Genomic DNA, 9,411 nt, shown 5'->3' with positions numbered 1-9,411 from the left:
TATTAGAGCTTAAAACCTTGTAGATATTTTTATATAAAATATCAAAGCTATAAAAATACTTAAAGTTTATGTTTAAACAATATTTTTTTATAAAAATTCAGCAAATAAACCATTATACATGGCTGATTTTCGGTCCATGTGGGTCCCCCTCTCCAGGCTTACTCACCTAATTGCTTTGTTGGAACAAGGATTGTATGATTAGTGGCAATTTTCAAGATTTTGATATCTCTTACACTCCATCCCTTAAACCATTTTCTAAAAACCATCAAAACCATCCAACTTCTTCTTCTCTCTCTCTCCAAAATCGTGCAAACCAAACACCCCTCACTCCAACTTCATTTCAATTTTCAAATACAAGAGTTCATGGACTTTTGGAAGTCCATGGATGAAACAAGCTTCAAGGGTGTTTAGAAAAGCTGGAGCCTTTATGGTGGAACTTGAAGCCTAAAATCAACAAGATTTCTTATCATCATCTTTGTTTCCTTGCAAAAATTGTAAGAATAACATACTAGTTTCACTTTTATTTTTGATTTCTTTTACAAGTTCATCATAAACCACTTGAAAAATAACAAGAAACAACTAAAAATCATTATTTTTAAACATGATTTTTCTATGATTAAGAGATGAACTTGGAGAAATCTAGCATAACAAATTTGAATCTTGGTTATTTTACTCAAAAATAAGATCTACATACATGCATGTAGGATCAGCCAAGATTCATCAACAAAGTGATGAACATGAATTTTTGATGAACATGCATGCTAGTAAAATGTAAGAAACCATTTAAAACTAAGAAAATAAATTTTTGAAATATTTCTTGAATAAAGTTTCCATTTCTGGAAATGATCAAAATCAAGAAATATGTTGGTAGTAAACGTTTTGAATACATATCTATGCTTCAAATGACCTTGTAAGGCATCGAAAACAAGAGTTTTTCATAAAATATTGTTCTACAAATTTTGGCAAAAATAAGGAATGAAGTTTCCTTTTTAGGAAAGTTAAGAACAATATCTTGTTCATGGTACTTTTGTTGACAAATTCTGTTAGATATTGATACTTGATGATGTTTTGTATTGAAATAATTTAAAAACAAGTTTTGTATAAACTTGGGGAAAAATCCATATTTCAAACAAAACTATGGCAAAATTTTTATAAATTTTGTTATGTATTAAAAATTGTTAAACAAAGAAGTATGTGACTAAAACAACTATTTGAGGTCTTTAAACATGGTTAAACAAATTTTGGACAAAGTCATAAATCCATGTTTTATAAAAAGATTTCTAAATAAAAATGACAAGTATATATTTTTGGATAAAATGTGTACTTACAAAAATATTCATCAAATATCATAAGTATATATATTTTGATGTGTACATCATATGTTAGTTCTAGTATGAACAAATGCAAAATTGTTATACATCCATAAAAATTACATATATATATATATATATATATATATATATATATATATATATATATATATATATATATATATATATATATATATATATATATATATATGAACTTGAAAAACCAAAAAAAAGTCCATCCTTGGACACGAAAACACAAATGGGCAAATTCGGACACTATTGGACAATATGGACTTTTGGACAAACTAAAATGGCACAAATGAACCAAATGATAAAAATGGGACACACGATATGAATAAATCAAACCAACAAGTAGTAAACGACTATAACAAAATACGAGCCGTCACACAAGCTTATGCACTAAAAAGATTCAACTATGGCATAAGTAATGATTTTTATAAAAAATTAGATTTTTATAAAAATACAAGTTTTGCTGTTATTAATTTTGACTAGCCCAAAATTTTGTATCTTAAAAGTAGTTCATAAATAAAATTGGGCTAATGCCGATTTCTCATTAATAAAAATTTGGGCTAGGCCCACTTTTACAAATCAATGGACTAAAAATATATTTTTAGTCAAATTTGGGCTAAAACCCACTTTACAAACTACTTGGGCTAAAAACCCAATCTTTACAAATTATTATGGATTAGATATATTTTTAGAAAACAATTTGGGCTAGGCCTATTCTTACACAAATTATTTAGGCTAAGTCCACAATTATAAACTAAATTGGGCTAGGCCCACTTTTATAAAATGTTTTAGGCTAAGGCCCATTCTTACAAATTAATTTTGGCTTGACCCATTCTAAACAAAGTTATTTGGGCTAGGCCCATATACACCAAATACCCTAAATGGACTTAAGATCTAATGCATACATTAAGCTCATTCAAACACAAATCAAAGAGAATAAATATATATACAAGGAAGTTAGATATATACGAAAACACAAAAACAAAATACAAGATAGAATATTTGTACGATACACAAAAATAAACCTAAGTGTCTAACTAGATAAGAACACTTGTAGGTCGAGAAACAAACAGAGATTTGCAAGGAACGCAAATTTGTGAGTTCATGTATCCCCTTTTATTTTGAATGTTTGTAGTTTTAAACTTTCGGGTATGTATATATGTTACAAATAGTATGATGCTTACCATGAAACTATATTGATCGCATGCGGATAGGTGTTTAAAATAAAGGGAGCATTAATGAATAAACAAGTACCGAGGAACAAATGAATAGATCTATTTGGGTTTTGGCAAGCCCCACTCTTAACGACAACGATAACCACGATCGTTAAGAGTGCCTTTGTGTCCAAACTAGTGTCGTAGACACACACGATAAATTGTCAAGATTTGGTTGCCTCCTATTCTGGCATACATATTAGTGTCCTTGCAACACACTAATGATCATACGATGTCTTTTATCATACTATACAAAAACAATTTTTACTACTTAAAATGTTTTGGAGACTCATTTGATGCGAAAACAAAATAACATGAATTCACTCAACTTTTGTTGACATTTTCAAAATTAACATGTATTACAGGAGATTAGTGGACGGCTTTGGAAAAATATGTTCAAGTGGTTATCAAGAACGCAAGCTTTTGTGAAATCATCCATTTTCGGTTGTTATGTTTTGAACTTTGAATAATGTAGTTTAAGTTGTTGTTTCAAATTTCAATCAAGACATATGTAATGTAAATTATGGTTTCGAATCAAATGCATGGATGAACATCTTTTATGTTTCAAATATATTGTTTACTCGATTGATAGTAACGATTGCCGCTCTGGCCACACCTAGCAATACGCTTCCGCATAAACCGAAAATTGGGGTGTGACAGACATGGTATCAGAGCATCAACTGTAGTGAACTAAGATTCTTTTTGAGTCTGGTCTGCAATTTCAAAACGATGTTCTTTACAACAAGCGTTCTACATTATATTTTTACAAAGTGTCCACTAATACAAAACGACGAATTCGAAACGATAATGCAAGGATACTATGTGATAGTATTAAATGATAGTTCGAAACGATGATACCAAAGACTAGTTTATTTGGTACAAGTCTATGGGGTTTAGACACGATAACAATAAGTCGAACTGGAAACGATATACGATATAAACAACGATGAAAAGAAAAGTACAATTGCCCAAAAATCGATTATTTATAAGTTGTTCACATGTATACGTTGTACGGATTATTTTGCCACGACCATGATATCTTAGTATTCAAATTCGATTATTCTGGATTCTCATAACAAGCGTATTGACCTCGCATCTGTTGATGAGCTTATGGTAGGGCGTAGTCCCTAAGGAAACCCTGAGCTCAACATTCCATAAAAGATGGTTGTTTTCCCTCGGATACGGAAAATGCCTGACCTCGATGATGACAATGAGGCGGAGGTGGTAGCCTTGGACGAAAACTCTATTAGTAGGAACGAGGTTCCTATGGTTCATATTAATCATGATTCGTGACATTCTTGTCAAGATAAGGAATATGAAACACTTATCTTGAAGGTGCCCATTCAACCATTATTGTTAAGAATCCTTTTTGCTTATAATTCTTAACGTCGTGCCATTCCGCGAGTGATGGCAACAAGTATTAACACGTGGACCATCACGAAGGTCCATTCTATGTTAAAGGTAAATAGACAGTCATTTCCCCCTCTCCGACTGATCGTCTTTTTTGGATGAGGGAACGCTAGAGTGACCATACAAGGCAATTTATTATTACAGGGGCCCACGTAATAATAACTTGCAGTGGATCGGAATCCTGGTGGGCCCTGTGGGTCAGACTAATGATCACTACCTGTTCAAAATCCTTGAGTTGTTACTTGAGAGTTCAATTTTTCCATTTCTTAGAACGTTAACAAAGGTGATTACTATGACTCCCCACAATACATTAAAGACTACACGTATTGATTCCGTGCCTAGCATTCGATCTATATCACAAGTCAGTTGAGACTAGTCATCTAAGCAAACAAATTAGGAAAACCATCCAGGAAGGATTTTCCTCAAACATTCTAAAACTCCAACATTTGGGTTAATCTCGCGGTGCCTATAACACCGTATCATATTTATTGGAGTTATTATGATAAAATCCGTCATTTAACATTCATTTTGCCTCAAAGGATAGTATGGCATGAGCCATGGCGTAACTCTTTTACCACATTCTATTCGACATCTATGGAAATCATAACAACTTTGTTGGAACTCGTTGAGCTCAAACAATAACAATGTATTCGTCACATAAGTTAATGCGACGAAGGATTTTCCTTACTTTGGATGACCAAGGTCCATGGGGTATGAAATGCATACTGTAAGGACATAAGTGACCGTTTGGTTTTCCCCTCCTCAACAGATGGTTGTTCCGCTTAGGCATATGGACAACACATACATCCTATCACCCACGACTCTCCACCTTACTATTCCGATGCACATTCTCAACCTCCACCACCAGACATGATCCCATCTAATCCTTATCGTCCATGCAATTTTCCACTTATTACTATAAACTATGAGTTTTATCTTCCAAGATTCATCTTAGTATTCCCTTTCGACGAGTCCATGATCTTGAGACTCGGATTTCTGCTACTCGACCTCCCCCGGAATGCCCCATTACTATCATTTTTCCCCGATCCGTACCTCCACACTCTCCATTCCATAAAGTGCCTCTATCATTTGAGGAACGCATTCGTACCCTTGAGAACCACTCGACTGCCACCATTAGGCACACTTTTGGTCTCGAGGATGAGGTTACGTGCCTTCATGGTCTAATTTCTATGTCTTCACTTTCAGATCCCACACCATGGTAGTTATGTTCAATTACTAACTTTTGGGAAGTATACCCGATTTTGTGAAAGACTAAAGACTGTTGAAGACTTGGAGACTTTAATATCAGCAAGGAACAATGTGAAGAAAAGACTTCACCTTATTTTATATATTACTATATGTCTTATATCGACCAAAGTGATGTAACTTCGAGATTATTTTTGTTTTCTTCACTAAAATAATTGTAAAAAGTTGACATGGCACAATGTACACCTAAATAATGCATGTCGCACACTTATAGTATGGCCGCACACCCTTATTATGTTGCATACTACCTTAGGCCGTACAATGATATTGGACCGCACATTCCGGGGGTCGCATACTCGGAGTATGCCGCACACCCTGTGTGGGTTGTACTCTGGTAGACCGCACACTCGTAACCAAGCCGCACACTCTTAAGTGGGCCGATAAATTGTTGGGCCGCACACTTGGAATACACCTACTAGACTGTTAATGCTATGATACTATTCGTGTATGGCCTATTATGTGCTATGTGATGTTTTGTTTTATTACCTGCAATCTGTTAAACACGTGAATGATTTGAATGAAATCCTAACTGTTAAAGGTGACCATCATAGGACTTGGTTGATCAACTTTAAACAAAGTAACATAACTTACCGAGCAAATCTAAGGTGAGTTCACTGCTCTTTCACAAGCATGCGTCCCGGTGGGACAAACAAACAAACTTATATCCCTAGAGGGTATACTTTACAAACATATATCCCTGGAGGGAATAGGTTACAAACTGTAGTTTAATTTCGATGTTGGATAATCTACTCAATTCTATTACTCAAAGTCCCTACTTACTACCGAACTAGTGGCTTGGAGGGCAACAGGGTATTAGTTGATAGCGCTATTAGGCTTGACAACCTCACACTGTACCTGGATAGGACGGGCGTGAACTAATGACCTTAACCACATGGCCAGTGTTGATAGGCACTGATGAGGGAAAAGAAACATACGTCACCGCGGTATTGATTTATTATTTAAATGTTTTAAACTAAACATTTACCAACTTTACGATTAAACAAAATTGTGAATTCGCCAGCTTTAGGCTGACACACTTTTCTGTATACTTGCAGGTCGGTAGATACGTAGATGCGGGACTTGAAGTCTGGGATGTCGGTGTGGTCATGGGTCGTGGCACTTGGGAAAACATTAAGTGTTGAAATGTTTTCAAACAATATGATGTTGAATTTGTTGAACAATATTTTATGCTTCCGCTGAACGTAATCTTGTTTTAAAAAATACGTTTTGAATTGCACTATTTACATTAAATGAGAATTTCAATTTATTTTATTACCGTTGGTTCAATGTGATTAGTGGCTAGATCCTGGTATGTCACATGCCTCGCAGGGTTTCCGTGTGTGGTATTTTGGGGGGTGTGACATAAAATCTGATAGTACCCATAACTAGCAGAACAACAATCAATTCAAAATGAAAACAAACACTACCCAACAAATCATCAATCGCTCCAACGACCCATACGGGCGGTATTGAGTTCTGTTGGTTAACACAAGAAGACGTAATCAGATTCCTACTAAACTCAATCGTACTATCCTCCACACTCGTAGCATATTCCGTTAACTTTCTCGGAATCATCGATTCCGACATCCTCACCGTCAACTACCACTTGCCGGCATCCACCGCAGTCAACTCAATCACCACCTCACTCGCTGTAACACCCCAAAAATATAAAACTTTATATTAGAATTATAAAGTATAAATAAACAAGAATTAACTAACTAGGAATTCCTAACCTAGTTAACTAAAAGTCTAGAAGTAACTTGTAATGGAGTTAAAACAACCCAACTTTAAGTTAAACAAAACTAGAGGGGCCTATATTGCTAAATTTGAAACTTTATTTCATAAAACAAAATGTAAACACACCAAAGACACACCTTGGGTGTGTCTGGTCGATCAAAGAAGCAGGGGGCGACAAGGGTTCTCCACCAAACCCTAGTTTCACACAAAATTCACAAAATTGAAGCCCCTAATTCGCTCTAAATCAAGTTCTAAACACAAATTAGTGATCACCTCATCGTAGGGATCAAAAGGTATGTAAAATTTTGGTATTTTGCTGCATCTTGAATTCTAGGTTAAATGTGAAGAACGAAAATTTAGTTTGATTACTGATGCATGGATGAAATTAGAAGGGTTATGAGGTTTAGGAACAAACCCTAGATGATTTCTTGACAAAATCTTGCATAATACTTGTAGGGTTTCATAATCACCATTGTAAGTGATTGGTGAGCTTGAAGAAACTTGATAGATATTAGAATTATAACTCTTGCTCTTGCACAATTTGAAATTAAGAAGTAATTTCAGAAAAATTGATGTCAAGATGTATGTAAAATTGACTAATTAAAGTGAAATTAGATGATAATTACAAGTCATGAACTTGGTAATGAATATGTGAAAATCTGACCAGCTAGGTGTTCGTTGAAATGCCTAAGTGAGGATTTAAATAATAGAATGAAAATGCAGATTTGATTATTGTTTATAATGATGCGTTAATAAACATGAAAAGAGTTCTAAACCAATTGTAAATTGAACTCTTTAGGCAAAGAGTCCAGATCGTCAAGCGGACAAGCCGGAGGGAATACGGGTAGGAAAGGTGTGCTGTAAAGGTACCAAATTTACTGTTTCGTTACATTAAGTTTGTTGTTAGTCTTATGTCGTTATTTTGAAACATGATAAACAAGATAGACCAATATGTCACGGATGTGACTAAGTGTCTTAGACAAGTAAAACGAGTCAAAACAAGTGGCAAAGATGGATTTTGAAATGTCCTGAATGGTGCCTTATATTCAGCGCCCAACCGGGACAAAACAAGTTGTGTAGTAAACTTTGAAGCTAGATACCATTACTTGATGTATGGTTATAAACAATGCGTAAGCCGTGTAGCGGACACGCTGAATTAGTTGAGAAATTTAACCCCTAATACAGGAGTTAAAGTTCTAAATTTTAAGCATGTCAAGGAGTATAAAAAGGCAAGCTCGATATCTTGAAAACAAGCATGTGGATTATGGCGTAAGCAATCCCTTGAGAGGGAAGCGAATGTCATAGCCGGTAAAGATATAGACATGAGTAATTAGCCTTAGTTACGTGATAAACGTGTTCGAAATTAAATTAAGGTGACATAGGAGAGGAATCAGCAAACTGCAAAAACAAGAAAAGAAGTACAACAGCTAACGTAAATTGCGGTGGCTACCGTAATTTACGGTAGCAAGTAAAACATTACGGTGGGTTCCTACTGAGTTACGGCAGACCACAACTACCCAGGGGCCACCGTAACTTACGGTGGCTACCGTAAGTTACGGTAGCGCCCAGTTACAAAAGCTGAATTTTCATATTTTCAGTTACTTGAATTTGTTTTTGAACATGGTTTCGATTATGTTAATATCCAAGGACTTTAATACTAACGTTTATCTAAAATTTCAGTTTCTAGGTAATACATGTATGGGGGATGATGATCAAGCAAAAGCAATCGAACCGAACACACCAATCAACGCTTCCGCACTTGATCTATTTTGTTTTATGATTATGTAAACACTTTTAGTTGTGTCATGAATGTTTGTTTAGTATGATAATACGTGAACATTATGATTAGGTATGGTCTTAAAATCTTGAAAGTTTTTTTTTTTTTTTTGTAAACTCTAAATATTTGTAGTAAATGCAAGTTTATTCTCATTAAACCTAGTAATAGTAAGTCGGGTCTTACACTCGCCGATCAAACCTCCGTCGCCATCGTGGACGACGACGGCATCCTGATCGGTGAAATCTCCCCCTTCACATTATCCTATTGCGATGAAACATCTACGGCTGCAATCACAACACCATCCGCAGGCGATTTAATGGCGTATATTGACTACGGTGGGCCGCCTGAGGACATAATCAAATTGGTGGAGACATGGTTGAAACAGAGGAATTTGAAAGGGATGTTGGAATCGTTTTCGGTTTATTTTTCTGAAATTAATGTAAATAGTAAGTTGTGTGCAACACTATCATCATCATCTGATGATGAAATGTTGAATTCTCCTATGAGTGTGAAGTCTGGGAGGTTTAGTAGGTCGAGTAGCTTCTCGGCTAGGATAACGCGGATGGCCAAGGCGATAGTGTGCTATCCCGGGACCTTGTTGGTGGCGGTTTTGATCCAAGCGATCGCGCACCGGGTTAGCTATGTTTAGGTGATCGAAGAGGATTAG

At 35.4% G+C, this 9,411-nt stretch overlaps 1 long non-coding RNA gene and 1 pseudogene across 1 annotated transcript; both read left to right on the top strand.

Moving 5' to 3' along the window:
- Positions 1-274: 274 nt before the first annotated feature.
- LOC110892124 lies at positions 275-3,123 on the top strand. Its single transcript, XR_002565848.1, has 2 exons — positions 275-494; positions 2,920-3,123. It is a non-coding gene; the product is annotated as an uncharacterized LOC110892124 (long non-coding RNA).
- Positions 3,124-6,602: 3,479 nt separating this feature from the next.
- On the top strand, positions 6,603-9,411 carry LOC110892123 (annotated as a pseudogene).

Source organism: Helianthus annuus, chromosome 11 (assembly GCF_002127325.2).
Source record: "Helianthus annuus cultivar XRQ/B chromosome 11, HanXRQr2.0-SUNRISE, whole genome shotgun sequence".
Taxonomy (NCBI): domain Eukaryota; kingdom Viridiplantae; phylum Streptophyta; class Magnoliopsida; order Asterales; family Asteraceae; genus Helianthus; species Helianthus annuus.
This window is presented reverse-complemented; position numbering and strand designations above follow the sequence as displayed.